Source organism: Protopterus annectens, chromosome 5.part0, assembly GCF_019279795.1.
Source record: "Protopterus annectens isolate FY-2018-M chromosome 5.part0, PAN1.0, whole genome shotgun sequence".
NCBI lineage: Eukaryota > Metazoa > Chordata > Ceratodontiformes > Protopteridae > Protopterus > Protopterus annectens.
In genome coordinates, this window is record NC_056735.1 from 284,065,538 (window position 1) to 284,082,183 (window position 16,646).

The following is a 16,646-nucleotide window of genomic DNA, read 5'->3' on the forward strand; positions in this document are numbered from 1 at the left end:
TGAAACAACTTTGGGTATGAATGAAGGATTTGATCTTAATGAGATCCTCTTTCTATGGAAGACCAGATAGGGTCCATCCACCATGATAGCTTGTAATAAAGAGTACAGTCTTCCATGTAAGGAACCTTAAATCTGCCTGATGAGTAGGTTTCAAATCAGATAGATTTAACTTTTACAGCACAAAGTTAAGATCCCAAAAAGGAGCCACCTGTTTTTTTAGGATTCCTAAGATCAAAAACTTCCTTCAGAAACTGTTTTATACCATGAAATTTAACCACCACATAAATCAGGTAATAAGCAAAACTCACAAAAGATTAGGCACCCTATATCACATCAATCCTTAGCTGACTGATCAGCCCAGGGAAACCACTACCTCAACTGTTCTGCTACCAACTCTACTTTATGCAACTCCTATATTCATCAACTTACAAGCTACAGAAGTTCACATGTCAGAAAAATGTTACAACAAAGTAGTTTATCACAAATAGGCCCTATCGAACCCACCACTGCATGGCCATGAAAATCTTGAGGTGGTCCTAGCTACTCCACTATCTAACTTTCTCACAGTTAATCAAACAGTCATAACCTCATCTATCATCCTGAAAAGTGTGCTTCCCTTATTAATAGTGTTCTGACCTACTCCCCACAGCAGATACTCTGGTCCACTCTTCCCGAGTAAAGCTACAACCTCTGTAAGAGGAATCTTTATACTCTTCTTGTGTCAAAAAACTCTGGAAATCTATTCCTTTTTCACTAAAGCAAGTCAATAACCTTACATATTTTAAGGTACAACTTATTAAACAGCACCTAATTATTTTTGTTTATGTTCTTGTTCCATTACAGGCTAAACTTCATAGATTCCTTCACCCCATTTCATTTTTCATTTATCTTCTATCATCTTCGTTCTCTCTTTACAAATGAAACCACACAGATTTTCAAGCCAAACTCTCTTCTCCCTCTCAGTCTTCCTGAACTAGAATGTTCTTCATCTGCCCTGATCTCATTTCTCCTCGCTTCCTCTTTCCTTAGATATTATTTTTTAACTATTATGTATCATCTCTGATTCTCTTTCTTCCTTTACCTTTCCTTAAATAGTATATTCTGTATTTCTTCTTTTCCTGGAAAGTTTCATGCATTCCCATTCCATTTCTTTTTTCTTTTTTTTTCAGCTTGTCCATCTTGTCACTTCTATGCATATATTTTGTGTACATTTTGTTGTAAATTTAACCACTGTATGTATGCTATTATGTAACTATTCTATTAATTTCTTATGCTATGTATGTATTGAAGTTTTCTCTCCAGGCCTCCAGTGAAAAGGGGTTTCCACCCAGTCAGACCTTCCTAGTAAATGAAAGCAAATAAAATAAAATAACATAAAAATAATTAAAAAATGACCAAAAACATACATAAAAAGTTTGGGCCCATGGCCAGACATGTTGAAATGGCTGCAACATTAACCTTGATAGAGGAATAACAGGAACTAGAGGAAAACAACTCACACAAATATTTAAAAAACAGTGGTATGTAATCCATGATGGGGCCCTTGTAATTGTATAGGCACCAACTAGAATCTCTTTTCCACTTGCCAATATGAGATTTCCTAGCAGCAGATTTTCATGTCTTATTTAGTACTGACTGCATGCCTTATGAAAGAAGTGCCTAAAAGGTATCAAAATTGAATAATCCAGGCAGTTAGATGAAGTTGTTTAAGACTGGGGTGTATCAACTGTCTCTGTCTTGTGTGAGTAGGTCCAGTTTGTGTTCATAGGTTCATAGGTTCATAGGTTGGTACTAGGCTATCAGCCCTAGGGCCTATACAAGCCTAGCCATAATAATTCCCTGGCTATTTCTTCCCACATTATTTACTTTCCTGGACCCCTGTCTAACAGGGCGACCGACGTGATCCCTGGGGTGAATTTCCTTTCTCCCATCCAATCATCAAGGTTCCTCTTGAAGAGGTCCAAAGAGGCACTCTGCTTGACATGTATGGGCAATCTATTCCAGAGTCTGGGGAGTCTCTGGGTCAGGAACCTATCCCTCCAGCATGTTTTGTTTATTGTGATGACAAGGTTTAGATCCCTGGAGCATGTAGCTCTGAGGGATTGGGATTTCTTTAAGTGTAGCATGTCCAACAGCTCTGGGTTTGACATGGCCTTGTATGCTAAGCAGAGATCGCCTCTGAGTAGATGATATGCGACAGAGTATAGCTGGAGTTTTTTAAGGCGGTCAGCATAGGGCATCTGCTTTAGGCCTGTGATTCTTTTAGTGAGGTATTTCTGAGGCCTTTCCAGTTGTTGCAGATGTCTTGAGAGGTACATACCAAATGGGGCGTTGTATTCTATAATGGGTCTAATGAGGGATGAGTACAGTGGAACAATGACCTCCTTTTTTCTGGATGAAAAGCCCTTCGTGATGAGGTGTGCCACATAGAAGGATTTCCTGATTGTTGTGGCGATGTGGTTATCGAAGGTGAGACCACTGTCCACCTGTGTCCCTAAGTCTCTTATCACACTTTCTGTGTTTAGTGTACTGCCACCTATATGGTAATTCATGGATACATGTTTTTTTCCCAAAGGGGATAACAATACATTTCTTGGCATTGAGCTTGAGCCCATGGCTCTGGCACCAAGCATCTGTTTCTGTAAGGCCCTTTGTAGAGTATCCACATCATTTGGGGATTCAATAATGGCTCCCAGTTTGCAGTCATCTGCAAACTTTGTTAGCCAGAGTTCCTTAGTGTTGACCTGTACTTCAGAGAAGTAGATGCCAAACAAGAGCGGCCGCAGGACTGAACCCTGAGGTACTCCACTTGTCACTTGTCTGGAGCTGGATTTGGAGTCAGCTACTTTTACAGTGTGGGTTCTATCAGTAAGCCATTTAGCAACCCATTGGGTGACATATGGATTAATGCCCAACTTAGTAAGTTTATCTATGATTCCAGAGTGGGGGATGGTATCAAAGGCCTTGGCAAGGTCTAGATAGGCTGTGTGGACCACCTTACCCTTGTCCATGGCTCTGGAGACTGATTCAAAGAAGTCAATCAGGTTCAGGAGACAAGATCGGCCCTTCACAAACCCAAACTGGGTGGGGTCCAGTGTTTGAAGGTTGCCAATGTCTTTGTTTAGAAGTTCCATGATAATAAGCTCAATGGCCTTGCAGATAAGGCTTGTCAGACTGATGGGACAGTAGTTTCCGGGATCCAAGGTGGATCCCCCCTTGTGGATTGGGATAACTGTAGCTCTGCGCCACTCAGTGGGCACGAAACCTGAGGTGAGGCTATGATTAAACATGACACTTAGGTGAGGTGCCAGTTCATATTGTAGTTCATGTAGTACACAGCCTGGGATGTCATCTGGTCCCATGGATGCTGTATTCTTGGCTTTAGAGAGTGCGTTTTGTACCTGTGTGGCCGTTATTTCTGGAATTTGGCAATCTTCCGGTATTGAGATGGGCCATTTAGGGGGTGAGAGGTGGGTGAAGTTGGCACTGAATCGATCTGCCAGGATATTGGCAATATCCTTCGGATCAGTATATTTAATGCCATTCTGTTTTAGCTCAGAGCAGATCTGAGCATTGCCATTTAGATTCTTGACATAGTTATAGAATGCTTTGTGGTTGTCTTTGGAATCTTTGGCAATTTTATTTTCGTAACTTTGGAGGATTTTATGAGGCATCTCAGTTTCTTACTGAGGCTAGTAAGGGAGTTTTTTGCATCCTGGGATTTTCCTCTTTTCTGCAAAAGTTTCTTCCTTTTGTTGTAAAGTTTGTTTATGGCAGGGGACCACCAGATTGGCTTCCTTTTTTTTGGATGAGAGCATTTTGGTTCTATTTGGGATGGCACGCTTCATGCATGAGTGGATGTGCTCATACAGTGCCTTAGAGTAGGATTCAGCAGTTGAACAGTTGTGAGGATGCTTGTGGTAATTGTCCTTGGCCAATTCCATAAGAATGGAGGGTCAGTGTTACCTGGGCCAAAAGGGAGTCACCACAGTGATTTTTGGAGTCCTGTGGAATTTTCAGCGTTACCCTATATATCAGTGGAGAGGTTATAAATGCATAAAGGAACATTCCCAACCATGAGAATGATACTGCATCTGTTTTCCAGGCTTGCTTGCAAGGACTCTCAGTGCAGAATTTGTTCAATTGTTTCTTTTGAAATGAGAAAAACAAATCTATTTGAAGTGTTCCCCACAACTGGATGAATTCCTTGAAGACCCCCACATTCAATTTCTATTCATGATGGTTTGTCCTGGCCCTGCTCAGCTTGTCTGCAACTACATTTTGCTCTGATTGAATGTAAGATGCTTGAAGAGTTAAGACGTGCTGTAGTGCCACCTCTCAAGTTGTCATAGTTAGCCTGCGTAACAGGTAAGACCTGGTTCCCCCTGTTTATGTACCACATCACTATGGTGTTGTCTATAATCATCACCAGAGGTTCTGGGTACCAGAGATGATGAAGAGATGTGAAGGCAAGGATCACAGCTAACTTGCTGGCCATATTGATGCAGCGGTTAGTGTTGTTGCCCCACAGCAAGAGGTTCTCTGGTTCAATTCTTGGCTGAGGTGCCTTCTGTGTGGAGTCAGCATGTCCTCCCTGTGGTCATGTGGATTTCCTCTGGGTGCTCCAGTTTCCTTCCACATTCCAAAGACATGCAGTAGGTGGATTGGACACTCTAAATTGCCCATAGGTGTGAGTGAGTGGTACGAATGTACTACTGTGGCAGGGCTAGCCATCTGGGAGTGTAAACCTTGGCTCGAGATGATTGTCACTGTTGAAGTGACACCCTGACCCCATGTGCAAAATGGGAAAAGGGATTGAGGATGGATGGATGGATCACAGCTAACATCTCTTTGACATTTATGTGCTTCGACCTTCCTCAAGAGTTACACAGGCCTTGAACTTTTATCCATGTAGAAACTGCTCCCCAAGCAAAATCAGAGGCATCTTTAGCTCAAGATTCACTTAAGACAGGAGGAGAAAAGGAGAGGCATGGATTTTCAGCTACTTGCAGTCTCCGTCAGTGCAGTTCCTTTTTGACAAAGCCCAAAACTGTAATCTGAAATTCCAGAGGATGAAAATGTTGGGCCTGTGTGTTTTTTATAAACCAATGAATTTGTCTCATATGCAACCTGGCAAGAGGTATCATGAGAATCATAGAAGCCATGAAATCAAATACCTGAAATATTCTTTTGCAGCAGTCTGAGACTAAATTGAGAAGTTCAGAAAGGTTTCCAAATAAAAATCTAGATTTTCCTGTGTAAGAAAAGATTTTTGATGAAAGATGGCTAGAAGGCAACCTATAAACACAATCCTGTATGATGAACTCAATGAAGAGTTTTTGTATATTTATCTGGTACTTCATCTCAGTAAGAAGAGATGAAACCCATGTTAAGGACTCTTGACATCTTGGAAAAGACTTTGCAAAAATAAGAAAGCCAAATAAATAATGAAATATGTGAATGCCATGCATTCCGCAATGAGCTGTCACTGGAGCTAGCCACTTTGGAAACACCCTTGGAGCTGCAGAGAACCTGAAGGGTAATACAGAGAACTAATAATGTGACACAGAGTGATTAGAGAAGTTTTTTGAAGACTATGGCTGTGGGGAAGGGATGATAATCATCTTTTTGATTTGGTGTTCCCAAAAAACTCAAAGGAGGGATGACAGGTAACAGACTCTGAAGGGTCTGCAATTTGATTTTTGGTACTTTTACATACAGATCGAGAAAGCAAAGCTCTAGAACTGGTCTTCATGAAAGCTCTTTGGAACCAGAAGCATTCTTGAGTAGAAGCTTCCCCCATTGGTTCTATGACTCCTAGGAAGAGCAAGTGCTGAAGAACCTGATCCAGTACTAACTGCATCCCTCCTAAACCACTTTTATAACCTAAGAAAGGGATACAATCTGTTGCCAAAGAGGAATGTAGGGAAACCGTTTTGGGGAATAGATGTAGAGAAGTAAGGGCAAGAGGGGAGGGAAGGGCATACAGAATGCTGACATAGTCATTCTGAAGTTTTAGTCTGTTTTTGGAAAGGATCCTTGCTCCCTGTTGTTCCCCTCCTGCCATTTTTTTTGCTCCCTGTTTGCCCAGAGGTGTCTAGGATTTCTTATTTTGCTTCTTCAGTGGAGTAGAGAATTTGGGAGATTTGTAACATGGGATTTGAAAAATCTTTGACACTTCCTGAATTAATTTCCCTCTTTCATCAAATTGTTTGATTACCTGAGTAGCAGTCAAGACAAATAAAACCTCTTTATCTAAAGTAGAATTTAAAATTTCAAACTTTATTTCAACAGCAAACCTTTGGTTACATACCCAAGTATATACCTCAAAACTGTAGCAGTAGCTATGACCATAGACACAGTATTTTCACAATCATACACATTTTGTTTAGATCTTCTTTGTCTTCTTCTTTGTCTTTCAGCTTTTCCCGGTTAGGGGTCGCCACATTTGTTTAGATACTTGGGAAAAATTAGAAATAATATGATTCAGAAAGGAACCACCTCGTAAAGGATGTTTGTTAATGTATTTCCTCAAACTGTCAGCAAATGTCAGAATAAACTTCCAAATATGTGCCTGGTAGTTAAAAATTCTGTATACTAAAGTGGAAGAAGAGAAAATTCTCTTTCCAAATCTGTTCAATATCTTACCTTCTTTATCTGCAGGTGAAGGGCTGTATCAACCAAAAGTCTGTTTTCAGCTGGTAGAGAGGTTGAAATGGCAGCTGGGTCTGATCTAAGATGTGAAAATAAGAAATTGTTAGCTTGAGGTACTCTAAAATTTATCTGCCTTTTTGAAGACTGAAGGTTGAAAGGATTACTACAGGCAGCATTAAACACACCCTCCAAAATAGGAGGGATTGGTGTAATGAGGTATTTTCACTTGCAACAAATCATATCTCTCCATTTCAGGGGATCATCAACTTGTTCCCGCAAAAACACTTCATTCATCCTAGAAATAGTCTATGGAAAAGAAGTTCCTCCAAGGGAGGTGGCATAGGCCAAGTTTCCTCCTCTGAATCAGAGATCTGGGGGTTTTGATCTGCAGAAGAAACCATGTCTCTGTCAATGTCTGACAAACTTTCCTTAGGAATTTCTTTACTGATATTACCCTCTGGTAAGGATTTCTGAGCTCTTAACCTCCCAAACCCACACGTACAGCAAATGCAACGGCTCAGGACATCAAAGTAAATCAAAAAACAAAATTGAGCCAGCACCAAATGTGTGGTATAAACTTAAATAACACAATTTAATGTGTAAAAATACATAACACTGGGTGAAGGGACATAACCCCCAACTTGCATACCAAATCAGTTTTGGCTAAACAGGTTCTTCAGTGGAAGACAAAAATGCATAAAAAACACAGAACCAAAAGGTCGTTCTTATAAAGCAACAAGCAGAGCCTAACAAACAATCCCATTGGTTAATTCATAAATGCTCATTCAGGCCAGGAGGGAAAAACCCCCATAGTTTAATGATCCATCTTTCTCCTTAATATTCAAAATATTATGCCAACCAGCTTTATCCCTACATTTACCTATAATATGATCAATGATGGAAAATCTAAATACCAAACTATTATGTTTACAAATGTGTTTATATAGGGCATTCGTAGACTTTTTAAGTCTAATTTTTAAGTCTAATGTCACTCATATGTTCCCCTATCCTGCGTTTCAAAGGTCTTGATGTTTGCCCCACATAAAACGTAGAGCATGTGCAAGTCACCAAATATATCACCCACCTTGTACTTCAGTTGGCCAGAAAAGAAATGTTAAATACTATAGAAGTATTCTTGCTTGTAAATTCTTTTGTCTTGTTAACCCAATGACAATATGAACAGTGACCCCAGGGGCACATCCTCTTAATATATCTCCTGTCAATGTTCTTTGATATGGAGCATTCTCCCTGTAATCCATTAACTTATAATGGCTAAACAGTGACCCCAGGGTGCAGCCCATATGGAAAGAAAAAGTACATTTCTCACCCAAATATCAGATAATTTGTTATCTGCCAACAAAATGTTCCAATGTTTGTGAATAATATTCATGAAACATTTGGTGTTCCTGCCATATGTGGTGACCAGTCTAAGTTTAGTCTCGGTGTCTGATGACCATTTATGGAATTTCAGTAACCCAGATCTATCCTGATTGGAAGCAAATCGGCTGGCCCTACTGATGTCACCTACACTGTAGCCCCTATCCTTGAATCTATGTATAAGATCCTGCTTGTAATGGCTAAATGAGGAGGAATTGGAACAAATTATCTTTATCCTCAAAAATTGAGATTTGGGGATGTTCCTAATGATATGTTGTGGGTGGAAGCTAGTAGCATGCAGGAGAGAGTTTTATTGGGGAAATTTCCTATATAGTTGAGTGTCCAAAGTATTATCAGACTTCCGACTAACTAATACATCCAAAAAGATGATCTCATTCTTACTGAAGTTAGCCTTGAACTCTATACCCCATTTGTTCTCATTTAAATAATCAACAAACTCCTGCAAAAAGATCTCATCCGACCTCCACACCAACCAACAGTCATCAAGATACCGTCTCCATATATCAATCTCATTAATGTACAAATTATGGGAGACATCATAAATCAATTCCTCCTCCAAATAAGCCATAAACAAATCAGCATAAATGGGGGCAAAAGAAGCCCCCATAGCTGTTCCTTGGACCTGCCAGACACATTGTTCTTGAAAATAGAACACGTTTTTAGTTAAAACATGTTCTGCCAGGCAAACAAGAAAAGTATTAACGCCAACGTGGGATTTTGGTGTACAGAGAGGTGACATCCAGGGTACACAACATCCAACCTGTGTTGTCCAATACATTGTGTTATTTAAGTTTATACCACACATTTGGTGCTGGCTCAATTTTTTTTTTGATTTACTTTGATGTTCTGAGCCATTGCATTTGCTATACGTGTGGGTTTGGGAGGTTAAGAGTTCATACTGCTGGAGTTCCCATTGTTGGCGCTTTCTGTGTAGCCATCATATGCTTAAGCAGGAGCATGGATCCATTTTTTTCGATGTTCAACCAGTGGATTTTTCAAGTGTGTGGCAATTGGGGCACATTTTGGATGTGTTTGTTTCCCTTTTCCTGTTGCTAACCATTTCTTATCAAGATTGTTCCTGCATCTGAGCAGTTTGGCTGAGACTGTGGCTCTATAACCCGATGGTTGGTTACAGGTACTGTTTTACCAGATGCATGGTCAAAATATCTCACCAAAACTCTACAAGCTGCTTTAATTTGGTTATTTGTTGAATTGTCAATGTCAAGCAGTGACTGATTTAGGGGGATAGGTCAATTTTTTCACCCATTGGATTGAGATGTGTCTAACCTCCATGTTACAGCTTCAATAAGGTGCATTATAAATACTGGGCGTTGGGTTCATTTTTATGGAACTTACAATACTGTTATTGCAGCTGGACTATAGCTTTATGTACGGTTCCATGGACTCTAGTCATTTATAACTATAGCGGCTGTACTGAGGGAGTGGTGCTTTTGGAAACATTAGTTACTCGCAATATTATCTGCTGAATATTGTGATCTTAGCAAAAATATATATTACTCTTTCTGGTTGTTTGCTGTTTGAAGAGCAGCAGCATAGCCGTTTGAGGCCTACGGAACTAACTGAACAAAAATAAGGGTCTGCGGACAGTGTTTGGTGTGTTACTCCCATTTATTGACGCTGAAGGAATAACATGGACAATTTGGTGTGCGATTTCAAATTTTCCATACTCAAGGTTTGGGCTTCTACCTTGTGAATCTTAATGATTTGGTTGTTATTACAGCCGAAGTATTGCTGCAGGTACTGTTCCATGGGCTCTAATTATCTAAATCCATAGCGGTTGTATTGAGTGAGCAGCGTTTTGGAGAAAACTGTGATGAATTTATATTCTTCTGGCTGTTTGCTGCATGAAGGGGTCTTTGGGCCTACTGGGACTTGAACATGATATTAAATACATAGTCTGTGCTGTTGATTCTTATTAAAACATGGACTCTACCTCAGGACAACATTTGTTATGTTTCTAGCAACAAGGGCAACCACATGAGGACTATGGAATTACTGGATTAACAACAAGAATATGCAGATTTTGTGTTGTGTATCATTTTCATTTTTGAACGATAAATATGGACAATTCTGCATAGCATTTTTCATATTCATGGGCAATGTTTTGATGTGATTGCTTATTACCATTTGGATTGATGAAACGAATGATATATGTCAGTTTTCATCTAGATTTAGTACTGTGCATTGTGGGTTGGATATCTATTTAAGTTACACATGTGGGGTCTAATCTGGGCCACCATACACATTATATATGACACACTGACACAGTTTAGTGTTTTTTTATGTACTTATGTACTATATTGAAGTGGTTGTTGCAAAATATATATATATATATATATATATATATATATATATACACAAACATTTTCTTATAAGGGTTTGGTAACATCAAGGTTTTGTATGTTGGCGTTGACCCCACCATAACTTTTGTGGTCTTAAATGAGTATGCTGGGTCGAGTTGGGGTTTTCACAAATGCTTTTTTCATATATATGTTATACTATGTACAACCAACTTTGAGGCTTGCAAGTATAGTGGCCTTTAGCTTAGGTTTATAATATGATTGATTACTCTGTATGGAGTCTGCATGTCTTCCCCGTGGTTGGGTAGCATTTGGAAGACATGCGTGCATAAATGGGCGTGCCTTCATTGAAGGTTGGGCATCGAGCTGGCACCTCAGCGTTTCATACTGCCAATCATTAGTGGACCGGAGTTCTGCTGTGGTGACCCCTTACCAGGAAAAAGCCGAAAGACAAACAACTTTTGTTTTACTAAGTAGTTGACCAATGGTTAATGCACACAATTTTTGAATTGTCCAAGGGGGTGATTTCTTCTAAACACATCTGTTACCCTTATTTATGGGGTTAATTTTTCAGATGATGTGAGGGATAGTAAGATATCATATTTGCCCTCTATTTGGGTCCTAGATATTCACCTTTGGGTATGAATAAGGATGGGAGGTCATAGGTTGTAGGTGAGCTATTAGTGGGCATATAGCTTTGATTATTGGATCTTGCCCTGCTTATCTCACACCTCTCTGAATATTCTTTTGGGTAGTTTATAGCACAAATAAATAAAGTTGTATGTTTGCGATGTGTTCTAGTTTGGGCACTAAGAAATTATTCTAGTGGAACTAGAGGTCCTTCCCCTTAGTAAATTGGGTTGTTATTTTGGGTATATTCTAAACTTTATTTTTACAATTTTTGGGGAAACCAGACCCTCACCAATTGGAGGTTGACCATCAAAGGATTTTCTTATTCTGTGGGCTACACTTTTGTTCCATCTTTGGCATCTATTATAGTTCGAATCATTCTTCCTTTGGAGGATGAGTAAACTGGAGTTATAGGTTGGGGTGCAGCTAATTAGGTGGTGTGCCATTGAAGCTTGGAGATACGTAGCATTGTGTGTGAGTATTTAACTATTGATAAGGACCGCTTTGGTCATACACAACAAGAGCAATTTGTTGTATCACTTCAATAGATATATTTGGGGTGAATACCCAGTTTTTTGAGTGTGACCTCCATTTGTTGTATCCCCACTTTATGTTAAATGTTATGGGTACCGAATTTTGGAACAAATATATTATGTCTTTTTCATTTGGGGAATATAGTGCGGCCTATTACTATTTTATTTTTTATAATTTTTTTGGTTTCCGTCCATTTACTGAATACGATTGCTTATTGTTTGTTTTTGCTTCTCTTTGATGCGGGTCTGGTGTACTAAAGTGAATTATATATAAAAATTCCTTTGGTTTGAACAAATGAGCAACATGGATTTGGCCTCTCTTATTAAAGGTCTATCTTCTGATAAGTACGATTTGGGGGTGTTTGGACTGGGTTCTGGCAATTCTATTAATAGAGTGGCAACTATTGAGAATGATCCTATCAATGAATGTAAGATGGCTTTCTCTAAACTAACTAGAGGTATGAAGAATTTGAGAAGTAATGTTTGGCATTTACACCTCTTTAAAGCTTATCAGTGTAAACAGATTTCACCTAGGGGACTTAGAGTCAAGCTCCAACCCCTTGTACATAGTGCTGATCAAGCACTTACGGAACAATGGTTACAAGTACAACAGGCCTCCATGGGGTTTGTGGAGGTCTTAGCTGCATATTACGAACGAATGGTCCAACAGAATATTCAGAAGGTGGAGGCTTTATGCCAAGATCTCAATAAGTTTGAAACCCTACCCTGTTACACACCTTGTGTGAATCAGTTGAGTAGTGATTTACTTGATTTAGAAAAAACATTGAAAGAAAAGAAGATGAAAAATTTCAACCAGGACGTAGGGGATTATGAGAAGGGTAGGCCTTTTGATACATTCAAGAATGTCAGATTTATCAATCCAGATAGGAAATCATTCACCTCTAAACGTAAGAGACCAAAATCCATATTGAAGAGGAATAGGGACTCATATACCTTGGGGGAGGAATCATCGTCCATCACTGAGCTGGATGATGGCCACACAGAAACATCACCTGATCCCAAATGCAACATTTTATCACACCCTTTAGGGTCAGGGTCAGGAGAGGGGGGAGGAAGCATAAGGGCAACAAACAATCTGGAGGGACTACTGAAAATGATGACAACAAGATAGATAGCTGTATGAATGTACACAATATTTCTTCCACCGGTCTTTCTGATACCGAAATAAAGATTCTGAACAAGGGTTTGAGTTTTATGCCTGTATTTATTTTTGTTGCTAAACAGTCCTTCGCTCAGGATGTGATTGATTTCTGCCTTGTACTTAATTTATGGTTGTTTTTTGATAATTCAGCAGATTACACACACAGAGGTTTCAGGTTCCGTGGATCAACGTTCATGCCCTCAATGGCACCTATTGTTTCCATCTTTTAGGGTAATGTTTTTAAGGATCTTCACTTTAACCCTGTTGAACTTTATAAGTCCAGAGACAATATCATCAAAGTGGAAAGGCAATGTATTAATAATCTGAGATCCAATAGGGACATTGTTATTTTACCAGCGGACAAGGGAGGGGCTGTTGTCATACAGGACTGGGCAGCATACAGTGGGGAAGCGGGTCTATATTATAATCTCAAACGTTTAAAACTTCGAATCACTAAAGACCGAACTTTAGTGATCAAAGTCTTAAACCATCGAAACCAAAAAAATATATATATACTAAATTAAAAAAAAAAACAACGAAATAGTGTATAGGCAGGGGGACAAGCCCCCCTGCAGCCCCCCACTTAAATATACCAACTCTGAGAATGCACTACATTGAAGTAAATGGAAATCTCCCCCACAGAGATTTTCCATTTAAACATTTGATGTAGTGCGCTTTCAGTATTCTCGTGTCGACAATATCATATTCGATATTGTCAGGCTTCAAGATTTTAATATAGACACAGGGGAAGCGTATAAACAGCTGGCAGATGGCAGGTACTACATGACTATGCCTCTGGACCCCACCAGCAGATTTAAGGTTGAGATTGACCAATTCTTGGATGAAGCTGAGGGTCAAGGCATCATCACCAAGGGTGATAAATTTCACCTGAAAGTGGTAGACCCCAAACAACAATATGTGTACCTTTTCCCTAAAATCCATAAGGACCCTAGAAATCCACCAGGCAGACCAAGAGTGTCAGGTAGAGGGTGTCTAACTGAACCCCTCTCTGAATTGCTAACATTACATCTGAAACCACTGTTATCTTGTGTGCGGGCCCGAATTCAGGATACTACTCAATTCTTGGGTACCATATCCGATATACAATTGGAAGTGGATTGGATGTTGTGTACCCTGGATGTCACCTCTCTATACACCAATATCCCACATTGGGCGGAGTTAGCAGCACTCCAGTATTGGTTGGAAAGATCCCAATTATAATGAACCAGGCTTTAATACTTTTCTTGTTTGCCTGGCATAACACATAAAAACATGTTTTATTTTCAAGAACAATGTGTCTGGCAGGTCCAAGGAACAGCTATGGGGGCTTCTTTTGCCCCCATTTATGCTGATTTGTTTATGGCTTATTTGGAGGAGGAATTGATTTATGATGTCTCCCATAATTTGTACATTAATGAGATTGATATATGGAGACGGTATCTTGATGACTGTTGGTTGGTGTGGAGGTCGGATGAGATCTTTTTGCAGGAGTTTGTTGATTATTTAAATGAGAACAAATGGGGTATAGAGTTCAAGGCTAACTTCAGTAAGAATGAGATCATCTTTTTGGATGTATTAGTTAGTCGGAATTCTGATAATACTTTGGACACTCAAATATATAGGAAATTCCCCCAATACAACTCTCTCCTGCATGCTACTAGCATCCACCCACAACATATCATCAGGAACATCCCCAAATCTCAATTTTTGAGGATAAAGAGAACTTGTTCCAATTCCTCCTCATTTAGCCATTACAAGCAGGATCTAATCCACAGATTCAAGGACAGGGGCTACAGGGTAGGTGACATCAGTAGGGCCAGCCAATTTGCTTCAAATCAGGATAAAGCTGGGTTATAGAAATACCATAAACAGTCATCAGACACCAAGACAAAACTTAGATTGGTCACCACGTATGGCAGGAGCACCAAATCTTTCATGAATATTTTTCACAAACTTTGGAACATTTTGTTGGCAGATAAATTATCTGATTATTTGGTTGAGACGTGTGCTTTTTCTTTCCGTAGGGGCCGCACCTTGGGGTCACTGTTTAGCTATTTTAAGAGAATGGATCACAGGGAGAATGCTCCATATCAAACAACATTGACAGGAGATATATTACGAGGATGTGCCCCTTGTGGTCACTGTTCATATTGTCATCGGGGTAACAAGGCAAAAGAATTTACAAGCAAGAATACTTCTATAGTATTTAACATTTCTTTTCTGGCCAACTGCAGTACAAGTTGGGTGATATATTTGGCAACTTGTACATGATCTGCGTGTTATGTGGGGCAAACATCAAGACCTTTGAAACTCAGCATAGGGGAACATATGAGTGATATTAGACTTAAAAAGTCTACGAATGCCCTATATAAACACACTTGTAAACATAGTAGTTTAGTATTTAGATTTTCCATCATTGATCATATTATAGGTAAATGGAGGGATAAAGCTGGTTGGCATAATATTTTCAATATTAAGGAAAAAAATGGATCATTAAAATAGGGAGGGGGCTTTTCCCTCCTGGTCTGAATGAGCATTTATGAATTAGCCAATGGGATTGTTTGTTAGGCTGTGTTTATTGCTTTATAAGAAGGACCTTTTGGTTCTGTGTTTCTTATATATTTTTGAATTCCACTGAAGAAGCCTGTTTAGCCGAAACCAGTTTGGTATGCAAGTTGGGGGTTATGTCCCTTCACCCAGTGTTATGTATTTTTACACATTAAATTGTAGTTAAGTTTATACCACACATTTGGTGATGGCTCAATTTTGTTTTTTGAAGGATTTCTGAGAAGCAGCATTAATAGCCTGTAATAATTGCCTGGCTAAGGTAAAAAAAATCATCTTTTCAAATAGACACCATAGCTTCAGATGAGTAATGTCTAACCTTTTGTTTTTTTCTTTGCAGGTATCGCCATAGAAGAAGACTAACTTGGAGATGGCACTTTGACCCTGTCAGAAGGTCTGTTTCCACAACTACCCTGAGAAATGTCTCCCAGAGTGTCTCTCAGACCCATACACAAGTAAAACATTCACAAATGTTTTCTGCCCCCCCCCCCCCACCAAAAAAAAACAAAACACTTCCCAATCCTTAAATTTACACAATTAAAGTTTTTACAGGCAGGACACATTTACCACAAAAATATTCCCAAAATAAAAAATAAGCCCTAAGCTAAAAATGGTAGTCACTGACATGAAATTTCTGATATTATGAAAAAAAATACTGGGTTTATTAAAGGGTAAATACTACTTTTAGTCATAAAATAAAATGCAGAAATATTTCCTTTAAAGGGCAATAATTTCTGTGTGGAAGGGGTCCCTTGTGTGATTTATCTGCCAGAAATCTTAGGCAGGATACAACCCAAATAGCCAAAAGGCTACTGCAGCAGTGAAAATGATGAACATCATACTTTATAGCCAGCAATGGATTTATATCACAAATATTTACAGCTTTCTCTATGAGTTTGCCCTAATTTCCTTCTGAGCTTCACAGTTAAAAAAAAGAATATCAATTAAGCCTTTTGACTAGTATCAACAATGTAGACAGGAACAACATTTGCTTAGTTCTTTTTAAAATGGTAAGCCCCTAAAATGGCTCAGTTTATATTTAAGATACATTTAATAATAATCTACAATGATTTTTAGATATATACATGCTACATTAACCCACTATCTACTCCAAAAGGTGATAGAATATGAAGACAATATTAACTTCCTCATATCTTGATCTGAATAGTACTTATAAATTTAATAAAAACTCTTCATTTTGCTTCCTTAGAAATATGATGCATATCAAACAACAGCTAAATAATAATTTATTATCTTCAAGTGATCTTACTTTATACATTTCTGCATCCATTCAACAATTTATCCCGCCTAACATTTCACGCAGATCGAAGAAGCATCTTCTCAGACAGAACTAACCATTGTACTGCTAGTCAAAATTCCCTA